Here is a 22,513-nt window from a genome sequence, read left to right on the forward strand (position 1 = left end):
GTAGGTCAAAAATAATTAAATGTTAGGTGCTTGTTGACTTTTGTCTTTTTTATTGCAACTTTTTCTATGAACTTTAAAGTGGCCTTCAAGGCAGTTGACAGTTGTGGTTAAAAAAAAAAAAAATGAAATCCCAGATAATTTCCAGCCCATGCTAAACCCATGTAAGTGCTCTGTTCTCCATTTTGTTGTACATGATTTTATAAACTAAATAAAATACATTTTCATACTACCTTCAGCTTAGAAGATGTTAGACAAAAAAATATTCTTGCAAGAGCTTTACATGAAGACTGTGAACATTTTATAAAAAGGTTACACTAAAAAATATTCACATTTACCTGAAAAAATAGCTATGTCTATTTTATGGGGCAAAGTAGGACAATAAAGATATAAGTATACATGTAAGTAAAAAATATATAAGTAAATAAATGTATGTTTGTTGAGAGGTGGAAAGTAAAAGAAAAAATGGACATTTATGTACACACACAAGCACACACAGAACTTTCATGAATAATTCCAAATGGTTTGGCAAAATACATAGGACCAAAATATTTTTAAAGCGATCCATAAACCATGAAATCATGCACATAAATCAGCTTTTCACATCTTAGAGGGCATTGTAAATGTGCAATAGCTAAGCCATACCCAAGGAAAAAGAAGTCAAGTGGTTTTGGGCAAGTAGTACACAGTAATTGGTTCTGGATGGTTTACTGAAATTTAAATAAATAAATAAATAAATAAATGCAGTAAAATAAGCCATGGTGCAGAAAAAGATGCATAACGTGCTGGCAAAGCTACTAGACAGCATAAATGTCCTGCTCTTTTATTGCAACTTTTTTACTTTCTGAACTACTTCCATTATGATTGTAGAAAATATGATTTAATATGCTAGATCTATAATTGTCAAGGTTAGGTGTTGTCCCTCCCTTGTGTATTGGAGTCACTACTACCCAACACCAGAATTCTGGTAAATAAGACATTATCAAGAGTCTTCTGAGGGCTATTGATAAGAGTTCATAGGTTCATAGGTGTGTACTAGGCTAATGGCCCTGGGGCCTTTACAGGCCTAGCCATAGGATTACCCTGTCATAATGCCACCCAACCTTAGTTCCCTGTGCCTCTGTCGAGTAAAGCCACTGGTGTTATCCCCGGGGTAATTTCCATGATTTCCTCCATGAACCCAAATAGGATCTTTTTAGTGGCTATGGAATATGTTGTTCAAATCTTAACAAATGCTGCAGTGTGTATTTCTTCCATTATTTAAAATATTTCCTTCATTCTATGGATAGGAGTTAAATGCTGCAGCTGGCATTTTTAATTAAATATTTGCACCATTGATCTTGTAGTGCTCAACAAGCTCTATCCTGCACTCCAAGTGGCCCATCAACTTCCCCAGGTTTTGAAACCCAGTGGTCCATTCCTTCCATTCAGAGTTTTAGTTTGGGTGACTGGAGAGATGCCCTCATATGCTTGGGCAGTTAGAGATTTTTTTTCACATAATCAGTAACCAACTCCCATGTGTACATGCCAGTATCATCCAAAGCAATGGCATACAGAGGGGGGACTTTCAGGCATGTATCTCCCATTTTCATCTGGAGGCATCCCCTCAAATGCCGTACCCCTTGTATCAAAGTGCCTCCAATAATATTCAGTCTGTATGAGGGAGAAAATGTGGAGTCTTTATATTCAAGGTGCAGCCTATACCATTCTCCCCAAAAGAAAGATACAGAGGTGAACAGCCACTGTCTCATCCTCAATCTCTGTCCCCCAGCCAGCTTGTTCATCTCATGAGCTATTAACTGGTGTCTGGCAGTTAATGAGGAGGATTATGCTTATGGTATATTAACAAGCTGCTGTTTGTGGAACAGGGTTTTATTCTTTCAGCCCTTATTTTTCTACTGTGTGACCTTGAGCCACTTAGCCTGAAAGTGATTTGGGAAAATGGGAGATTTGGGCTAGGTTCCTCAATTTTCTCCTGGAGGATATGTCTAGTAACTGCATAAGTCATACTAAGGACTATATCACTCTATGCCACATAGCTGACACAATCGTTTAAAGTTGGCAGCAATGTATACATTAAAATATTAGACATCTCCTGTACTTTGAAAATTGTTCTGTCATTATCTGATAGAACGAAATATTCTTGACACTTATATTTGATTTCTCTGATGTAATTAAAATTGACTCTCTCAAAGTCTGATAGTCTGATTTTGTAATGTGATCCATGTTTTGATGACTCATGGGCATGCTTGTTTGTTTTTATTCTGACATTTATTTATTGTTTATTTTTTTTCAGAACGTTAGGTAGTACCAATTTTTCCTGTTATACAATATTAAAGGGAATGATGAAGGCAGTCACTTACTGGACTGCAGCTTCATAAGTTGGTTTTAAGGTTTCACAAAACTAGCCATTTCATATCCTTGAGGCATCTTGCCTTCTCCATATGATAATAAAATAAAGGCATGCTTGCAGACATTCAGGAGGATGTTGCAAACAAATGGGGAGAGAATAGTTAAGCAGTCACTTACTTAAGTAGCAATGTGACCAGTTATTTGTAATGTATTGATAAAACCTTCAGTTTCATAGCATTGTGGTAAAATGCCCATGATAACAAGAAAAGGAAATGCCACAAAATATTATGGAAGAAAACTACAAGCTCAATTTGCTCCACTAAACAAGGAGCAATAAGGCGCCTACACGGTTTCTCTCTACATGCCTCATACTATCAATTGATGTCCTAAGTCCATTCACTACAGTTGATATTTTGGTCCAAACATGACTGGAAAAGGAATTTTCCACAAGCAGTACCTATGCAGATTTCCTCTACATGCTTCACACCCTCAGTTAATATATGTATAATATTCTGTACCAATTCAATCAGCTGCACCAACCACATATCACTTTCAAGCCATCATCCTCCTTCCCACAAAGTGAAGTATGTCTACCAGGCATTTTTATTCCTACAATATACATGCCATGTTAACTGTTATTACCTTGGCTCTCCTCCTAAACCTACTCCTAGCCTTTCCACCCAGTAGCAGAATTATCTACTTGTTTAAATTATCTCTGCGACTGCTCTGTACCTCACACTGCCATTTGGATTACCCCCCAGCATTGCTTTGCTGTGCTCAGGATTAACAAACAGATATACAGACTACAATTCTTTAATACCTCAATGATAGTTGTTTTCACTCTCTCACATGAGTTCAGTCCAGGTCTAACCTGCTCCATTCACCCTGACTACACTGGGGCTCACTCCACTCCCCTATCCTACCCCCAATTACCACCCACCCCACTGCTCCTATGTCTATTTTATCAAACTATGCCTACCCTTCCTAATCATCCAGTCACTAGCTACACTGCTTAATAATCCCCATTCATCCATCTACTTACTTCCCTTCCAAGTAAACAACAAACCAGTCCTGCTCTCTAGCACTCCCACCCAATCACCACTGTACCTAATACTGCTTATCACAGGCTCAGCCCATCAAACTATTCATAAGACTCAACATCCTACACAATAAAATGTTACTCTGTCACAGCTCACTCCTATTTCTCCTATTTCTACCCTTCTATCTGACATCCTATCACAATCTATCAATAACAAAACTCTGTACTCCTACATCTCCACTCCCATCTCTACCCCACCCTACACACACAAACATTCAGAAAGCACCTAACCTCTTTAACACCACCAAGACAGATTTTTTTGTATACAGATATAGACATCAACTCCCCACAATCTATCACCTTTATAAATGCACCAGACAAACACTCAGACAGTCACAACCATTCCTGTACATAATATACCATCTCAAAATTAGCAGTGACACCCCACCTAAATCCAGGCCCTAAAACCAATCAACATGAACCACACACACCACTGTATACTTACTCCCATAACACCACTAATCTATCCTATAATAAGTCTAACCTTTTACTCACAAACATGAATATTAGGAGCCTTGCAAGCAAAATACACAAATTTCATGCTTCTCTCTCATTCTACTCCCTTGAAATAGTAGTCTTAAATGAAACCTTGTTGAAACCTCAGATAAATGTTAATGAACATTTAACTCCTGGCTATAAAATCCATAGACCAGACAGATTACACAGTCATGGTGCAGGATTAGCAATAATCTCAAAACTACACTCCAGCTGCATCGCATAGAACCATATTTTCCAAAACTCAGTAAAGCTGAAATTTTATTTACCCATCTCAAACTTAATCCCAAAAAACATATAACCTTTACAGCAATCTGCGTCCCACCTGGTAACAAACTTTCCATAATTGAAGACTTTCTTCACTGGTCATTCTTAACATTTAACCAGGAAACCATAATAACAGTAGACTTCAACACAAACTGGTTCACCTGTACTTCTGATAGCCCCAAAAACTTCAGCAACCTGCATGGATCCTCCCAGCATATACAATCCCCAAAAATAATAGATACAAACAGTAAGAAATAGTCAGTTCTAGACTGGATACTAACCACCAAACACTCACTGACCCATCAATCAGCCTGTCTCCCTGACTGCCTCAGTGACCACCTACCCACCTACTGACTTATGCATCATCTACACCCTCCAAAAACACTATCTACAAAGAAATCTGCAATAATAAGAGCTTCTCATTCCATATTTTTATATCCACCCTCCAGCAATGTGACTGGTCTCCACTAAAACTGCATTCTGCCTTACAATACTTCAACATCACCTTCATAGACATAGTAAATTGCCTAGCACCCTGCAGAGATGTCAGGGTAAAACTAAACTCTGCACCATGCTTAACAACAGAACACAAACAGATATCCAAATCTAGAGATAAAGTATTGACACAATATCAAGTCAAGAAAAACAAAACCACACTAGACTACTACAGACAACTATGAAATAAAGCCAGAACACAGATAAAGAATGATAAAAACATATTATGCCAACACCCCCCTTCACCCCCTAAATGGCCCATCCCAATACCAGAGGAATGCCAAATCCCTATTATCACGACTGCACAAGTAGAAACCGCACTGACCAAAGCCAAGAATACAGTTTCTATGGGGCCAGATAATATACCACAATGTGTCCTACACAATTTGCAAAAGGAACTGGCACCACACCTGAGTGCCCTGTTCAACTACAACCTCACTTCAGACTTTGTTCCCACTGAATGGAGCACTGCTACAGTCATCCCACTCCACAAAGGGGGAGCGGTTACTGACCCTGGTAATTACCACCCCATCAGCCTGTAAGGCTATGGAACGTATCATTACAAATCTTATAAACAGAGATATAGGGAACCTTCAAACCCTGGACCCCTCGCAGTTTGAGTTTGTGAAGGGCAGATCATCTCTGCTCAGTCTGATAGACTTCTTTGAATCTGTTATCAGAGCGGTGGATGAAGGCAATGCTGTCAACACAGCCTACCTTGATCTAGCCAAAGCCTTTGACACCATCCCCCACTCTGGAATCATTGATAGACTCAATAATCTGGGCATTAACCCCTATGTCACAAGATGGGTCACCAACTGGCTCACTGACAGAGAACCGACACGGTGAAACTAGCAGACTCCAAATCTGACTACTAGGCAGTTACAAGTGGAGTCTCATAGGGATCGGTTCTGGGTCCTCTCTTGTTTGGCATCTACTTCTATGAAGTTCAAGCCAACACAAAGAAACTCTGGTTAACCAAATTCACAGACGACTGCAAACTGGGAGCTGTTATTGATTCTCAAGCTGATGTAGACATCCTTCATAAAGGCCTCACGGAAACAAACGACTGGTGCCAAAGCCATGGCTTTAGGCTCAATGCTAAAAAGTGCATTGTTATTCTCTTCGGGAAAAACACGGTGCTCACAAACTACCATATCAACGGTAACCCACTTAACTTTTAAGGTGTGATAAGAGATCTAGGGCACAGGTAGATAACTACCTCTCCTTCGACAACCATGTTGCCACTGTCATTAGAAAGTCATTCTACATTGCACATCTCATTACAAAAGGTTTCTCATCCAGGAAGAAAGAAGTCATAATCCCTCTCTAGTCATCCCTCATTAGACCCATTATAGAGTACAATACCCCATTTGGCATGTACCTCACTAGACACCTCAAACAGATAGAGAGGCCATAAAAGTTCCTAACAAAGAGGATCTTAGGACTCAAACACATGCCTTATACAGAAAGACTCAAAAAACTCCAGCTTTACTCCATCTCATATCACCTACTTAGATGCAATCTCTGCTTGACATACGAAGCCATGCCTGACTCAGTATTACTACACATGCTTCTTCTGAAAAAGTCACAATCCCTCCACTCCATATGCTCCAAAGACCTCAACCTCATCACCACATTAAACAGAACCTGCTGGAGGGACAGGTTCCTAACCCAGAGACTTCCCATATTCTGGAATAAACTCCCCATTGACATTACTAGCCCTCTTTAAGAAAAATCTTGACGACTGAATGGGTAATAGGAAATTCACCTCAGGGATCACTTCAATGGCCTTGCTTGAAAAGGGCACAAGGAACTAACGTCTGGCAGCCAGATGACTGGGATTATTCTTGGGCTAGGCTTGTACTGGCTCCAGGGCTGTTAGCCTAGTACTAACCTATGAAGCTATGACCCTATGAACATCCAACAAAAACATCAAAACAACCCTCAAATATTCAGGTCTTCCATTAAGCAGCTAATGCAACCTGGCCAATCCTTAACTCCTACCTCTACAACCACAAATACTGCAGACAGTATGGCTACCCAGGTTAACACATACTTTTTCAACTCCATTCTATCTCCAAAAATAACAGTAATGCTCCCCTATCTATACCTATAGACGCCAAGAATAGCACCCATGCCTTCTCCCTCAAAAGACTGTCCAAACCAGCACCATACAGAAAATGCTCAATAAACTCAAACCCACATCTCTTGCTGCTGACAAATTACCCACAGAATATCTGAAACCAGCAGCTGAAGCTATAGCTTATCCTGTCTTGTTTTAATCAACCAATGTATCACAGAGCAATACATCCCCAAACTATGGAAAATATCCTATATAATTCCACTACACAAAGGTGGAATGTCTACAGAACTGACTAACTACAGGACAATGCCAATACTATCCCAACTATGAAAAATTCTAGAAAGATGCATACACTTACAACTCATGAACTACCTACAATACAATAATCTACTAACCCATACCCAATATGGCTTGCGATCCAATCATAGTACCACCACCACCCTCATAAGTTCACCACCACAATCAACCAATTCAAAAATAGCAGACTATGACTGTCTTCCATCTTTCTATATATGTCCAAAGCATTTAACACTGTATCTCATCCACAGCTCCTCTGTGAACTCTCAGCTTTAAAAGTAAGCCAAACTGCCCTCTCATAGTTTCATAACTACCTATCTGATCGACAACAAGCTGTCAGATGGCAATGCGACCTGACAACCCTCCTACCTGTCACAGTAGGCTTCTCTAAAGGTTCAGTCTTAGGTTCACTCCTCTCCACTATCTTCAACAATAAACTTCACACTGCTACTCACCTCACCAAAATTGGACAGTATGCTGATGACTCCACTCTCATCTGTGCAGCACCTTCCCTTCCACAGCTCCATGAAATAACCCAACAATCTTTCTCATCCATAGAATCTTGGCTCTCTGACTATAAACTAATTTTCAACCCTAAAAAAATAAACTTAGGCCTTTTCAAAAAGCAAAACACCTAACTGCCTATCCTCATTTACCATTTATTCTTCAAACAAAACCAAGATTGATGCCATACCTCATACAAAACTGCTCAGAGTCACCATTGACAATAACATGAAATTCGATAAGCACTTATTTCTAATAATTAAAAAAAAGACTCACAACAAGGTAGGCTCCCTATATAGGATCAAGTCATACCTCACCAGAAGCACTAGACAATCTAGTGCCAGAACCCACTTTCTATCTACCCTTCTATATGCCTCTCCCGTCTTCACTAATCTTAGTAAAACAAACCTAACCAAATTGGAAATCTGTTACAACATGTTTGCCAGATTCACCACCAACTCCCCATTCCGATCCCACCACTGTGTCACACTTTGACAACTAAACTGGTTAGAGCTTCCCAATCTCTTAACCCTCACACAACTTACAACTGCCCATACCACAATTTAACAATCCGATAAGTGAAGTGCCAGCACTGCAAAAACTACTACAACCCTACACCAATAATAGATGTCTGAAATCCTCAGATAAATTTCTACTGCAAGTTAAAAAAATCTAATAAGACTTGGAACTCCATCCGCCAACATATCCTAACTACCACAAACCCCTCTAATTTCAAACAAATTCTCAACTCTCACTTAGCTGACATCTGGCTCTGTACTTGCTCATCCCCTGGTTGATAATTATCTCACTTCAATAGCTGGCCCACATCACTGCTTCTCTCACTTCTTTAATTAACAATCTCAATGATCCAGTCCCATCTACTGTTATCTAATAATCTTGTCCACTCTTATCTAGCCTCACCATTTTCCCTATGTCCTTCAGTTTCACCGCTCTAACTTCCATACTTTATCCATTACCCATTGCATGCATACCCATATTAAATTTCATATGTATAAGTGCACTAGCTACTTTAATGTATATTATATATTGCAATCTTTTCTAACTCTCAACTAATGTACCATGTAAATAAGGTGTGTGCTGGTATCTAGAACATTGCGGTAATCTACCCTGTAAATAAGATGTGCTTTTACCAAACTGTAAATAATGTGAGCTGTTAACTTGTACTTAGAGCTTTTTTCCCTAGGCCTCTGCTGAAAATGGACTAAATGGACTATAAATATGTTCTTTTTACTTTAATTTTCATTATCTAACTCCTGTGAAACCATTACTGTTGTAAATATTCTTGCTATAATTACTTTTATCTCCTGCAAAACTATTAATGCTCTATATTGTATACTAATGACTATGTATCTTTATGACTTTGGAGCTTTTCCCCCCGGGACTCCACTGAAAAGGGACACATGTTCAGATGAACCTTCCCAGTTAACAAATGTAAAATAAATAAATAAATATATCCAGTCAGACCCTCCCGGTAAACAAATGTCAAATAAAGAAACAAATAAATAACAAAGGAGTTTGTACAGGATAAGTCATCAGAGATACTTCTTTATCTTGTCTTAATGTAATGTTATGTTCTGTAGGACTTATATTAATATAGTTCATCCCTGCCAATATTATATAGAATATGAATTTTTTAGAATTAATGTATGATCGTTCAATGTAGTCATAATAATTTAATTAAAAGAGGCATTACTTTTTATCAGGTGCCATGCTTGTTTGCAGCACACTAGTGATCACTACTATGTGTGATCACTAGTGTGTGAAAATGATGTGATCAGTAATGTGTGACATCTATGCTTGATCAATAGTGTGTGAAAATTGTGTGTAATCAATACTGTGTGAAAACAGAATTTTGAACTGCAATACTGATATTCAAGTGTCTCTGTGATTTTTCTTTTTCTCAAAAGAGGTGGTATATATAGGTGACAAGGTTGTTCCCCCTGGCAAAAAAAAATCTTTTTAGTGATATTTTTAGTTTGACTGCTGTTCATAGTGAAGGGTTTGCACTGTCTTGTGATTACACCTGTGATGAGCAAGTCATTAAAAAGCCTTGTCTGTATCACTTTTAACATTCTGCCTAGTCTAGCGGTCTATTTAGATTGTTACAAACATGTGTTTGGAAATGTCTCCTTGACAGCTCTTTGAAGTCTAAACAAACTCTCTTTTTTTTATTGTTGTGGTATCAGCCTGGTACAGAACAGTCATTTTTGTGCTAAAGTTACTTGTTTCACAAACAGATGTGAAAATGTTTGATCAAATTATAAATCAACAAGCAAGAATTAATCAAAGTCCTTTATAAAAACATCGTGAGTTTCAGAAAATGCGTTGCTCTGGTGGCATAGTTGCATTCAAACTTGTCAATTGCTATGATTTAGGCATAGCCCGTGCTATGATTTCAGACTTCAAATTTAACTTTGCTTCTCTGAGATTTACACAGTTCTTTCTAAAGTCAATCCTGATTATTGGTGCACACTTTATAATCCACATAAACTAAGCCCATGCAAAGATTCATTACCAATAGCTATATACAGGCTAGAATATTAAGACCTTCTGCTGTGGAAAACAAGAGAGTGTTCTTCTTTGTTACCCGTGCTATCATTTTTAAAGACCATTGCTATGATTGTTAATGCATGGTGGCAAAGAGGTACAGCTATGTTTGTTTTGCGAAAGATAGCTTACTCACAGATATGGTTCCAGGGCCTTAACACAGGTAGTATGAGGACTGCAAAAACCATAGTCCACAACATCAGGTTTAAAAAGACTTTGCCCACCTACCCCGTCCAACAGAGATTTACTGGGTATTGTGAATGCCAGTCATTTTGAAGTAATATTCAGATCTCAGCTTTCATATAACAGCTGTTGAACCATCATCATTTAATAACTTTATTTTTAGTATGCTGTTGATTAACACTCTTAAATGAAAATGTCATTTGTCTGTTATGTAGCAAGTCAGAAATATTGTAAAAAGTCTGACTTAACAATTTCCCTAAAATGCCTAATTTATTTTGCTTTACATTAGACTGTCACAATGAGTCTAAAATGCGTTGGGTCATATATCAGCATAAGCATATTATTCTGCCAATGTATGACCATTTTTATAGTGTTAAACTGTCCCTGACACTGTTAATAAGTCTAGTTATCACACTCATTTATAAGTAATCTACTTAGATTCTTGTTTTATAGTCAAGAAGCAACTTGGCTTTTTATAATTTTATTTCCAATGCTTTAGCAGAAATGCAAACACTTCTGTCACATAATTCCCTTTCTCTTTTCCACAAGCACACATGGCTTACTATTTACTGTTCTTCTAGAGAGAGAGAGGCATGCTCATTTTCATATACGAGTACCTGTTTGTGCAACTTTACATCTACAGAAATAATTTTGGCAGACCATTTGTGCTGATATGATACCACTATGATAAAATTAGCCCATCCTGCCTTCTAATTATGTTACCATGCCAAATACAAATAGTTTCACCTTTTGTGCTCCCCATGAGACAATGTGTGTGGTGTATCAGTTAATGAAAAGGATGGCTGATTCTGACACAACTCAGTATAGCTTCCCTTTTCCATCATTACAGTGCCAGGTATCAGTAAAATAACGTACATCTGAATTCTGGCATATTGATGAAGTATGAGTCAATCATTTATCATTCATTAATTCATTCATTACCTTGTAATACTCTTTGTCCCAGTCCCCTTCAATAATACATGTGACACCAAATGACATTTGATTAACTTTATTAATTGCAAACATAACGTTATTACGTTATTTCAAATGTTAATTGTAACACAAATAACCTTATAACCACAACAAACAAAATCCTTATAACATACATCAGGGCAGCCTACTCCACTGACCCTGCTAGAATAAGTAGCATCCGTACCTTTGCTCACTTATTCTTATCAATCAAGCAGTGTCCTGCTGCTCACTTTCATCCCCAAATCATTGAATCTACAACCAACACTAAGAGGGGGAACAGAAGAGGGTCAGGCCTGCTCCTCTTCTCTGCCCAATACCTACCTCCATAACCATAACAAACAAAATAAACAAAAGAAAAAAGTAGTGGGGGTGGGTAGCAAGTTCGCTCCAAAATATGATTCCTCTTCCCAGTTACACTCCTATAAAACACTTAAGTCCCACCCTACATATAGCTCACTTCCTTTAAAGTCCCTTTAACAAATTAACCTTTCCTTTCCCAAAATCTAACCAAACCTATCTCTATTCCTTAACCTTAACCACCTTCCCCAAAAAACTTCCACCCTACCCACCCCATTTAACTCTCTCTAACCCTTACCAAAGATATCCCTGGACAAAGTGGTTTGGCCCCAAACCTCATGTGTCTCGGTCCTCTTCAATAATATATGTGACACCAAATGACATTTGACGACCTTTATTAATTTCTAACATAACTTTATTACATCATTTCAAATTTTAATTGTTACATGAATAACCTTGTAACCACATCATGTAAAATCCTTATAATATACATCAGGGCAGTGTACCCTGCTCACCTGTCCCGAACAAGCAGTGTCCAAACCTCCTGTCACTTATTATTATCAATCAAGCAGTGTCTTACGGCTCACTTTCTTCCCCCAAAACTCATTGCATCAATACCTAACACCAAGAGGGGGAACAGAAGAGGGACAAGCCTGTCCCTCTCCTACACCTGCCAGTCTGACCACAGGCTGTTCCCCCTGTCATACAAAAGAACTTTCACGAAACCTTCTAAAAATAAACTTAAATGTACACTAAACAAATGTAAACCAAACTCATTCAATGCACCCCATCAGATCTAAATCAAACTGGGTCCCTGTCATCAAAATCCCTATGATCTATCATATACATATCATACACATACCCAAAGCATCCAACTGCCACACCAGCCTACATCTGACAAACCTCATTGTGTGCTCCAAAGCCTGAAAACTAGCAGCATTTTTCCATCACAAACACAGCACTATCTCTGACCATACAATGCATGTGCCTGGATACAATGCCTGCAACATAACCAAATCCTCCCATATAGTCCCCACCATCTGCTTCTTAGGAATTATTCCTGAATCATTACCAGCCAAATATATCATAAATATTCAAGAAAGCCCCATCCATGACCGTGTCATGTCAACTTCACCCATAAGCTGATTCCACCTAATATCTCTAATCCCATACCAATTAACTGTCCACCCCAATCAAAACAAACCCAAGTCCTTTCCATGTGTCTTAACCACTGCCTTCTTCACTGCCCAATGAACATACGCATGTCCCCAGATGACAATCTCCTTTCCTGAAAAACAAAAAAAAATTAATTCAGTTTAAACCGATTACCTAATATAAGATAAGAATGCATTTGAAGACCACCTCCCCACTCTCCACATGACTTCAATGGATATGCCTTCCCTTGCGAAATCCAAAGCCTTACCTATATAAAAAGAATGAGTGGAAAATCTCTTACCTGGAAAGCCCATACAATGCAGAGCCCTTCTTATTACGTATACAAACTGATTACCCATTACCACCTTACCCCCCTCTCAATCAAAAAAAAATTCCTGAGGGATCTCCACATAAGTCCGCATCAATTCAGCAGCCCAACCCATCAGAGAAAGCCCATCATGCTTATCTTTCCCAAGAAATATCTGTGTACCCTTCATTAACTCATCCATTTTAGACTTATGTATCCAAATGTGCACTGACACCGGAAAAACCATAACATCTCTCTAAACTAATGACCCTAACAGCTCTGACATGCAGAATGTCCCAAAAATAAATCCATAAATACAAAGTAACCCAAAAAACATAATCCACTGACTCACCCACCAGTAAAGCTAAACCCTTCAATAAAACTTTCAAAACCTGTCTCATCAATGGTCAACACATACCAGTATTCACACCAATCACTTTAGCCCATCCTTTCAACATGATCCGCACCATACAGGACTTTGTGAAATCATACAGCTCAGCCACCTGTGCAAATATATTAATTCCTGCCAAGGCCACCTTAACAGATTGCACCATCTTATGCTGCCCCCAAGCACGAGCCAAGTATCACAATAATAGTTCCACTGACCAAATCCCTTCATCCTCAGGCAACTGTGAAATAAATTTAACAATAATATTATAATACCATACCATATGCTCTCCTGGCAGACACTGCCTAAGATTGCTGGACTGACCTCCTGGTTACATCAACCCAAGATGCCACATCTCATCTGGCACCACCTTTGGCTCTTCCTCCACCCCTGGGGCCAGCTGTCAGAATCTGGGAAACTGAAATCTAGACAAACTGTCAGCAACCTCAATCCTAATCCCTGCCACATGCACACATGTGAAAGAAAAATTTATTAACAAACTCTGCAAAACCAACATATGTAAAACTAACAGTAACAATTCAGATCTCGCAGTCTTTACTTGCAAAACGCTCACAACTGCCATATCATCAAAATAAAAATTACCCTCTTTCCCCTCAACTGCTGCTGCCAAACTACCGATGCAACCCAGATTTGCACTGACTTCAGAAAGGCAATATCCCTTTTCCATTCATCCTTCCAACCCACCGGCCAATGAGCCACAAACCATTTCCCACCAAAAAAACACACCTATTCTGATACCCCCAGCTGCATCTGTAAACAACTGCAGTTCCCCTTGACCAACCCAATCTGTCTGCCAAAAAGAAAGTCCATTAAACCACTCCAAAAGTGTAAAGTGCTAAATCAGCCCATACCAACGTGTTGATCCTGACCCAATGATGTTTGCTCTTCCCTCCTTTTAGCAAGAAGGCCACTGACCTACAAAAATTATGGCCCGGATGATCTGCATCATCCAAAGACACATAACTGACTTTGGCATCCTTGACTTGAAATAAAGTCATTAACAGAGCTCCCTTCTTGGTATGACAAATGGTGAATCAGCTTGAACTCACTGGCCACTTTCTTAGGAACCAAACCCAGTGGTGACCCTTAAAACTGTCAAAGGAAGGCTACCAAAAGGTTCCAACAATCTACCCACCTGTTGTTCTTTCCCTACCAAACCCTCCATTATATCCTTCTTCCCTTGTATGGATCACAAATTCTAAAGACTACACCATCCCCCACCACCCATGATTTAATCGAAAATCCCCAAGAAAAGCTCTCACCTATTTCTTCCTTAAGAGGAGAATCAGGAAATTGCTGGAGCATACACCACAATACTTGCACCTTAACGGGAGAATACATCCCCTCAGTCATCCCCTTGCCACTGAAGGGACACCCCTTCCCCTAGCTCTTGAAAATTCCTCCTACCTTGGAGATTCTGAAACCCCTGAAAAGAGGAAGGGAAGACATCCACATCAGTGGAAAGCAAACATGGAGTCACCATATCAATCTCTCGACAAAAACACTGCACCGCCGAATGTCTCCCTGCACACTTTGAACAAGCATTCAAGAACTTACACCCTACCCATGAGCAACATACCACATTAAAAGCCCAACATACTCCAGCCCTACACCTATCCCTCCCCCTTTTCTAACTGCCCCAAAGCTATCCATCATAGTAGCTAGCCATAGGTCTGGATGTCTAATTTTGCAGCAGACAGGGTGATCAGCTGCTTTCCACTTCTGAAACCTCTGGTCATACCATAACTAAGCGATCCCTGCCCACAAATGCTGAGCCTCCTGAATTGTAAGAAGGCAAGCCCAGAGTATCAATGCCAAACTAATATCCTTCTCCAACCAAACTGCCATGTAGTAGACAAAACCTACCACCCAGTTATCCCACATCCTAGGTTGTAGCCTACCTGCTCTCCTCCTTCTCAACACCACAAAAGCTGCAAAAAGGTCTTTGCTATTCACAGTCTCCAATTTCACCAGTCACTGCACCCCTTCTGCACAAATTAATTCAAATATGTCAACATTCCCCCCCTTAAAATTTTCTCCTTAACTGAGGATGGAATGTGAGGGGTTAGAAAAACTGTCCCTGCCCCTTGCTCCAAAGCCTGTGTTAGCTAACCAATCACCCAGCTGTATGCCAAAATGTAACTCAACTTCAGATTGCACTCCATCCATGGATGATCTCAAGTTCCCCAGAGACAACCCTACACTATCCTCCCCATTGACTGCTTCACCCTGTCCCTGATCATGACACTTTTCATATCCACCGCAGACCCCCCAGCTTCATCCGTCGCCTGATACACCTCATCTCCAGCTATCCCACTATCTTTCCCCACACACTCCCAACCTGTGCTGTCTAATGGAACTCCTAACAGCATGTCATTAGCTGCTGCTCCATCCTGAGCCACTCCAGCAGCTGGAAAATCCACTGTAACCACATCTCTCAACTGCCTTGCCTGCTTTCCATGAACCACCAACTTAATCTTTGCCAAAGGATGCTGTCTGTTCCTACTGGACTTGCCCAAGTCATCTGCCATCCTGAAGTCAGCATTAGGCACCTCAGAACAGCTCTTTCATCTGCGCCATGATGGTCTCCCACCTCTGCTGTAAACTCTACATATATGCCATCTGCAACAAAGGAGAAACACATTAAGACTTCAAGGAAAAAATAATAATTGTTTTGAACTGGCCCCTGCCAACCTCTGAACCAAGCATGTGAGTGCAGTCAGCTAAATAATAATACCTACTGAAACCACTGACCCCACACCACCCAGAAAAAGCCTCATAACTTCAATCCCAACACACAAGCACTCCTCTAACTTTTAGAACAATGTTAAAGGTGAGTCCCTATCTGTGCCCTCCTGCCAGTGCTTGTTGCATTCCTCTCAAATTCGTAGAGCCAGAAATATGGACAAAGCCATGAATAAAAGTGAGACAATGACTCAAATTAGGGACAAATTCCAACCTTGCTCCCACAAACTTAGAAAGTTGATAGAATGAAAGGTCTTGCCTTAGCATGAACTCCCTGATGGGCATGATGTCTGAAAATGAAATGTCTGTCATCATTCCTAGCTTGAATGTGGAATGGCTTGTGTACTGCAGTCTGGAATTTAGTCATCTAAGTGAATGGGACTGGTTTGCATTCCTGTATTATATGAGGCAAAGGTGATGCTTGCAATTTTAGCCAACTTCGGCTACAGTGTCCAATTGCATTACAGAAAGTTCAATTAAAAAAATATACATGGAACTTTTTCTTTTTTTGTTATATTTAAATTTGCCACAACTTAACCAGAAACACAATCTTATGTAGATGAACCAAAACCTGAAGCAGCATTCGAACCCCCATGAAGCTCTGTACAGTGAAAGAATAATCAAACCCCATACCTTGTATCTGTGAGGTAAAGACATTAACAATTATACCAACCCCGTACAAGAGGTATGGTTTGTTGCTTTGTATATTTTCTTTTTGTTATTTATTTATTTCATTTTTTTAATAACTCCACAGATGCTCTACCGAGCATCCATACAGTGAAGGGAGATGGCACCCCTATATCACATTGAAAGTGCACCCCCCCCCTCCCGACCATTAGATCCTCACTGCACATGCATAGGAATGTCTGTTATTCCCAGGCAGCTCCCAACTTCACACCACGCACTTAAGTTGGGGCGCGGGGCGCTCCGAGGAGCAAATGACTCATTCCTCTGTCCTAATCCTACTAAAAAAACACTCAGGTCCTTGCTCAAAAAATAACACACACCACCACTGAACAAATGCCTGGAAAACAACCAACCAACAAGGAGACCAAGCCATACAACCAAAACCATAGTGCTTTATGCCTCAAAACTACAAACATCAACAACTCGTTAAACCAAGAAATCTCCACAGCATAAGCTCAGCCAAACAAAATGAAGAAAATGTAATGCCGATCAAATGGAAAATTCCCTTGCTATCACCAAAGTATCCCAAAGCATCTAACAACAAGGGAAAGCTAACAACCAGAGAAAGGATAAACACAGGTGAGAAGAAGGGGAAAAATGAGGTATACAGTCCACCTGCCACCAACAACTTATCACCCAGCATTAACACGAGGTCTACCTGTCATCAGGAATACCTACAGGTCATCTTGGATGTAATGTTCACCCCAACATCTGATTCCTCTTCCCAGTTATACTCATAAAAAACACCTAAGTCCCAACCTACATCCACCTCACTTCCTGTAAACTCCCTTTAACAAATTAACCCTTCCCTTCACAAAATCTAATCAAACCTATCTCTATTCCATAATCTTAATCCCCTTCCCCAACAACCTCCCACCCCACCTCTATTTACTAAAGATGTCCCTGGACAAATTGGCTTGTTCCTGAACCTCATTAATCCATTTCTGGTTCACATATGAGCAGGAGCCTATACCAGTACTCAACTAAGTCAGTGATGTAAATTAATCCTGAATAAGCAGCAACCTGTCACAAGAGGTACTTGCACAAACACACAGAGACACACGTGTGCATGTGCACACACAGATACAGACACATACCGACACACAAACACACACACCATTACACATGTGCAGACACATACACAAACTTACACACACATACCATTACATGTGGACAGACACAGATAACACACTCACATCCACACACACACACATGTGCAAGCATACACACGCCCATACACACACATACCGTTTCACATGTACCGGCACAGAAATACACACACATATATAAGCACACACAGATAAACACACAAGTAGATGCACAGATATGTGTACACACACATACACACACACAAATTCATACACAAACACACACATATGCATTCACTTACAGCATGCACACCTATAGGCATTTTCTGGTCTGGAAGCTCACCAACATTATGTTTTTTGGGGGATGTGAAAGAATAGTGGAGCTGTTAGCAACATATTCCAAGGGCATAGACAGGACACACATGCTTAATTCAGAAGGCACCCCACCCCAAACTGCAGAACAAAGCACCACGAGGAACTATAATTATCACTGCACCAGTCTTCTGCCCTAAGCCATTTGGTATTAAATAAAAGACCCATGAAAACTAAGATCATTAGCTATATCAATAAGTTTATCCCTGTATGTATATTATTTAAATATGTTGTTAATTAAAATCTTTGTTCATTTAGTATACTTGATCTACAATCTGAGCATTCACATTGCTGTTTAGTCAAAAAGTTGATGATTTATATTAAGCGCCAGGTTATGTAAATTTGACTAAATGGCTACTGTAGTTATACAGTTCTTTAACTGTTTACCAATTGTGAAAGAAAATAACTTGCATAATTAGGGTATTGTATAGCAAAGTGTGTACTTTTCTTAACATTGCTGAATATCTTTCCAAATATTATGTTGCCTGGGTGATGGTCATGTGGCAGTCTTCTTCCTTCTTTTCCCCGAATATTTTCAAGAATTTGTGAAATGGTCAAGCTGTATACAGAAATACCTGTCTTTCAAAAGTGTCATATATCACTCAGATCTAAAGGCATTATATTTGTACTTCATACATCTATATTAATCTTAAATATTCTTCCCAGCAAACAGAGGGAAGGGATTGCTTGTGAAAATCATCATACAGCTTGTATGTTTTAAAAAAAGATTTTTCTTTGAAAGGTTCTTGTTGTAATGGATAAGTATAGCCTTATTGTAGTGATTATGGGCATAATATTTCCCAGTTTTCTATTCCTTTGATAATATTGACCAATTTTCTATTCCTTTGGTATGGACTATTTACTTTGTTTTATTTATGCTTTGTTGACCTGGTTAGTCCCACTAGGCTAGTAGCCTTTTTTCAAGTGAGAGCTACTTATACTCTATGGCCAATGCATAGGGGAACGTCTGCTACTGTTTTCAATAAGTGCCATGAGATCTTTCACCTCCATCTGAGCTTCCTCCAGTCCAAGTAGACAGAACCTTAGTTTAACACACCCAGGAGTGCAGCACCCCCTCCCCACACACACACACACACGCACACACACACACACACACACACACACACACACACACACACACACACACACACACACACACACCTTTATGCATCACTGCAGTTTTAGCAATCATTCTACATGGTGTGGGAATAGAACTCACAGCCTTTGCTCCAGAGGTGAGTGTGCTACCTGTTGCAGCACTGCCAATGGCTTCATTTATCACCAACGTTTTGATTCAGTCATCATCTTGGTATATGCTAATTATGCCCATTCCTTGGGAAATCATAGTTGAGCTATTTAATACGATCATAGTCTCCAACCGCTGAAGGTATTACAGCCCTTGTATACTCTTTAGTTACTTTAATTGAAAGAGGAATTAGATGTTTCAGTCTCATGACAGCTTTAGTACAAGTAAGGTTCTTTGTATGCTATTTTTTCCATATACGTCTTATGAATATTTATGCTATAATGATAATTTTTTTTTTTTTGTTGCCTCTCTTTTTTCTCTGCATGCAAAAAAGGAATAACATAATCATCACTCTTTTGCAGTTTGTCACCTAAAATGGCTTATGTTCAGCATAATTTCCACAAACGGCTTGGGCACCTTAACAACTGATGCAAGGCGATGACATAGCATTAACACCATTTATAACTAAGACTTGATACAAAATATGAATATGCAGATGCAAGCTATTCTACAGATGAAGAATGCTATACTATTGGAAATTGTACGTGGAGACAGAAATAGCACTCCCACTATTATAAAGAAGTTATCCTTAAAATAGCAGATAGGTAACACTGCATATATTGTATCAAAAATCAGAAGTTACTCCATTCCTTCTGACTATGTTGGCAAAGCCTGTATAAATTTAATATTCAAAATCAATTGAGCTTAGACTACTTTGAGCAAATCATTTTTTTTTCCATTTGTTGATCAGGCTACTCATTCTAGGCTAATAGCCTCTTTTCAGAAAAGACTTGAGGTAAGCCATGCACTGTAAATCTAGTTTGTATTTGCTACCATCAAAGTATTTAGTTAGTTAGTTAGTTAGTTAGTTAGTTAGTTAGTTAGTTAGTTAGTTAGTTAGTTAGTTAGTTATTGATTTTTAAATTAGCCGCACTAGTGGCATATTAGAACTGAAAAAATGCATGCCATTCTGTTCCACACAAAAACACTGCAGATCTATCCTGAAAACCATCAGTAATGTGCCTTGTTTGCAAACCACTAAATAAAAATAAAATAATAATTGTGAAATAATAATAATAGTAGAATACTGCATTATGAAATATTATTTAAATTAGATCTGTACTTCCATCTTCAGATTTAATTTAGCAGATTATACAACTGAAATCAGTTCAGGATTCTACTTAGGACTAGCCAGTATCTTTATTCAGATGAAATACCAAACAATGTATTAAATTATTAACATATTTAGTCTATATGGGACCCATACAGCCACTTAAGCTCCAGCTGCTCAAAACCCAGGAACTCACTGAGCAGCTATTTCCATGTCCACCCACCTGGCTGACATGCACTTGAATGTAAATTCAGGCCACAGCAGTCAGATGCCATCAAGGTCTCATCACAGAACTGGTGTAAGTGGGGAGGCAGCCTTTGCTTTAAGGAGGGCAGGGGGGATTAGGGAGTAATTGGGAGTTGGCTCAGAGTTATGGTTAGGAAATGGCCAGGATTCGGCTCAGAGTTTAAGGTTGAGGAGCAAACATGAATTGTCTCAGAGTTAACGCTATGGTGAGTTTACTCAGAGTTAATGTTAGGGAGAAAAGATGAGTTGTTTTTAGGGTTAAGATTAAGGTTCTGTGATAGATAGCTGGCTTAGTGGCAGTAAACAGGAATAAGGGTAGAGGAAGTTAAGGTAGTTGCCGATATGAGCGAGTGGTAGCAAGGAAGTGTGTCACTATATAATGGTATGCGGGCACAGGTAGTAGACCCAGTCTAATAATACACTTAAGCCCATTTCTGTTTCTTATTTACTCTAAACAGCTCAAGCTTATTTGGATCTCATATGTGATAATTTAGAAAACAAAATTCTTTGTCTAGTCTTTCGAGAACTGATAATAAGTAATTTCTAAAAATATGAATGGATATTTTACAGACTGACTGCTTGGTATAATTTGTCAATGAGATTTTGGGTCTTTTAAATCATGTACATATAATCAATCTGTGTACTGTGCAAGGCCTATCTATAAATAGACACTCACTGGGGCAAGATTCCTAAAGACCTGCTCCTAGTATAAATTAAAGTATATGTTTTGGAATCAAATCACTTCCACAAACAAAATAATATAAACACATTATTTAAATATATTAATTAATAAAGTCTGACATTTCTTGAAGCAATATATTCACTTCTAATGTTTGTCTTTTCCCGGTTAGGGGTCGCCACAGTGGAACTCCGGTTCGCTAATGATTGGCAGTATATTTTTATGGTGCCGAGTTGCCAGCCCGATGCCCAACCTTCAGCGAAGGCACGCCCATTCACGCATGTCTTTCGGAGGCCACTCGACCATGGTGAGGACATGCAGACTCCACACAGAAGCCACTCCAGTCGAGAATCGAACAGAAGAACCTCTTGCTGTGAGGCAACAACACTACAGCTGTCCACAGCACAATATATTCACTTCTAATAAAGGAAAAAATTATAGTTATACAATTTCAATAGATAACATTTTAAATAAAATAAAAACAAAATCAAATATTCAAGCTGAGATTTTCTTTTCTGTTTTTGAGTATATAAAGTTTAAACTGTCTATAGTTCTAATACATGGCTTAGCTTCATTACATTGATTGCCCGTGTCTTCAAAATAGATGTAAATTACTTGAAATGTTTTGATTAAAAATAATCTGCATTAATAGGCAATGACTAAACTAATTTTGATTTCACAAAATGTATTAATGCATAAAATTATTTTCATTTGTTTCAGCATTTGGGCACTAGCTTGTCATTTCCTAAATGTAAAACATATTGTTTTGGCATTAAGTCAAACAGTTTTTGTTGCACAAATTTTACTTAACACTGCCTTTTTAATTAATCATTACTTACACAACTCTCTCTATATT

Source organism: Protopterus annectens, chromosome 5.part1 (genome assembly GCF_019279795.1).
Source record: "Protopterus annectens isolate FY-2018-M chromosome 5.part1, PAN1.0, whole genome shotgun sequence".
Classification (NCBI taxonomy): domain Eukaryota; kingdom Metazoa; phylum Chordata; order Ceratodontiformes; family Protopteridae; genus Protopterus; species Protopterus annectens.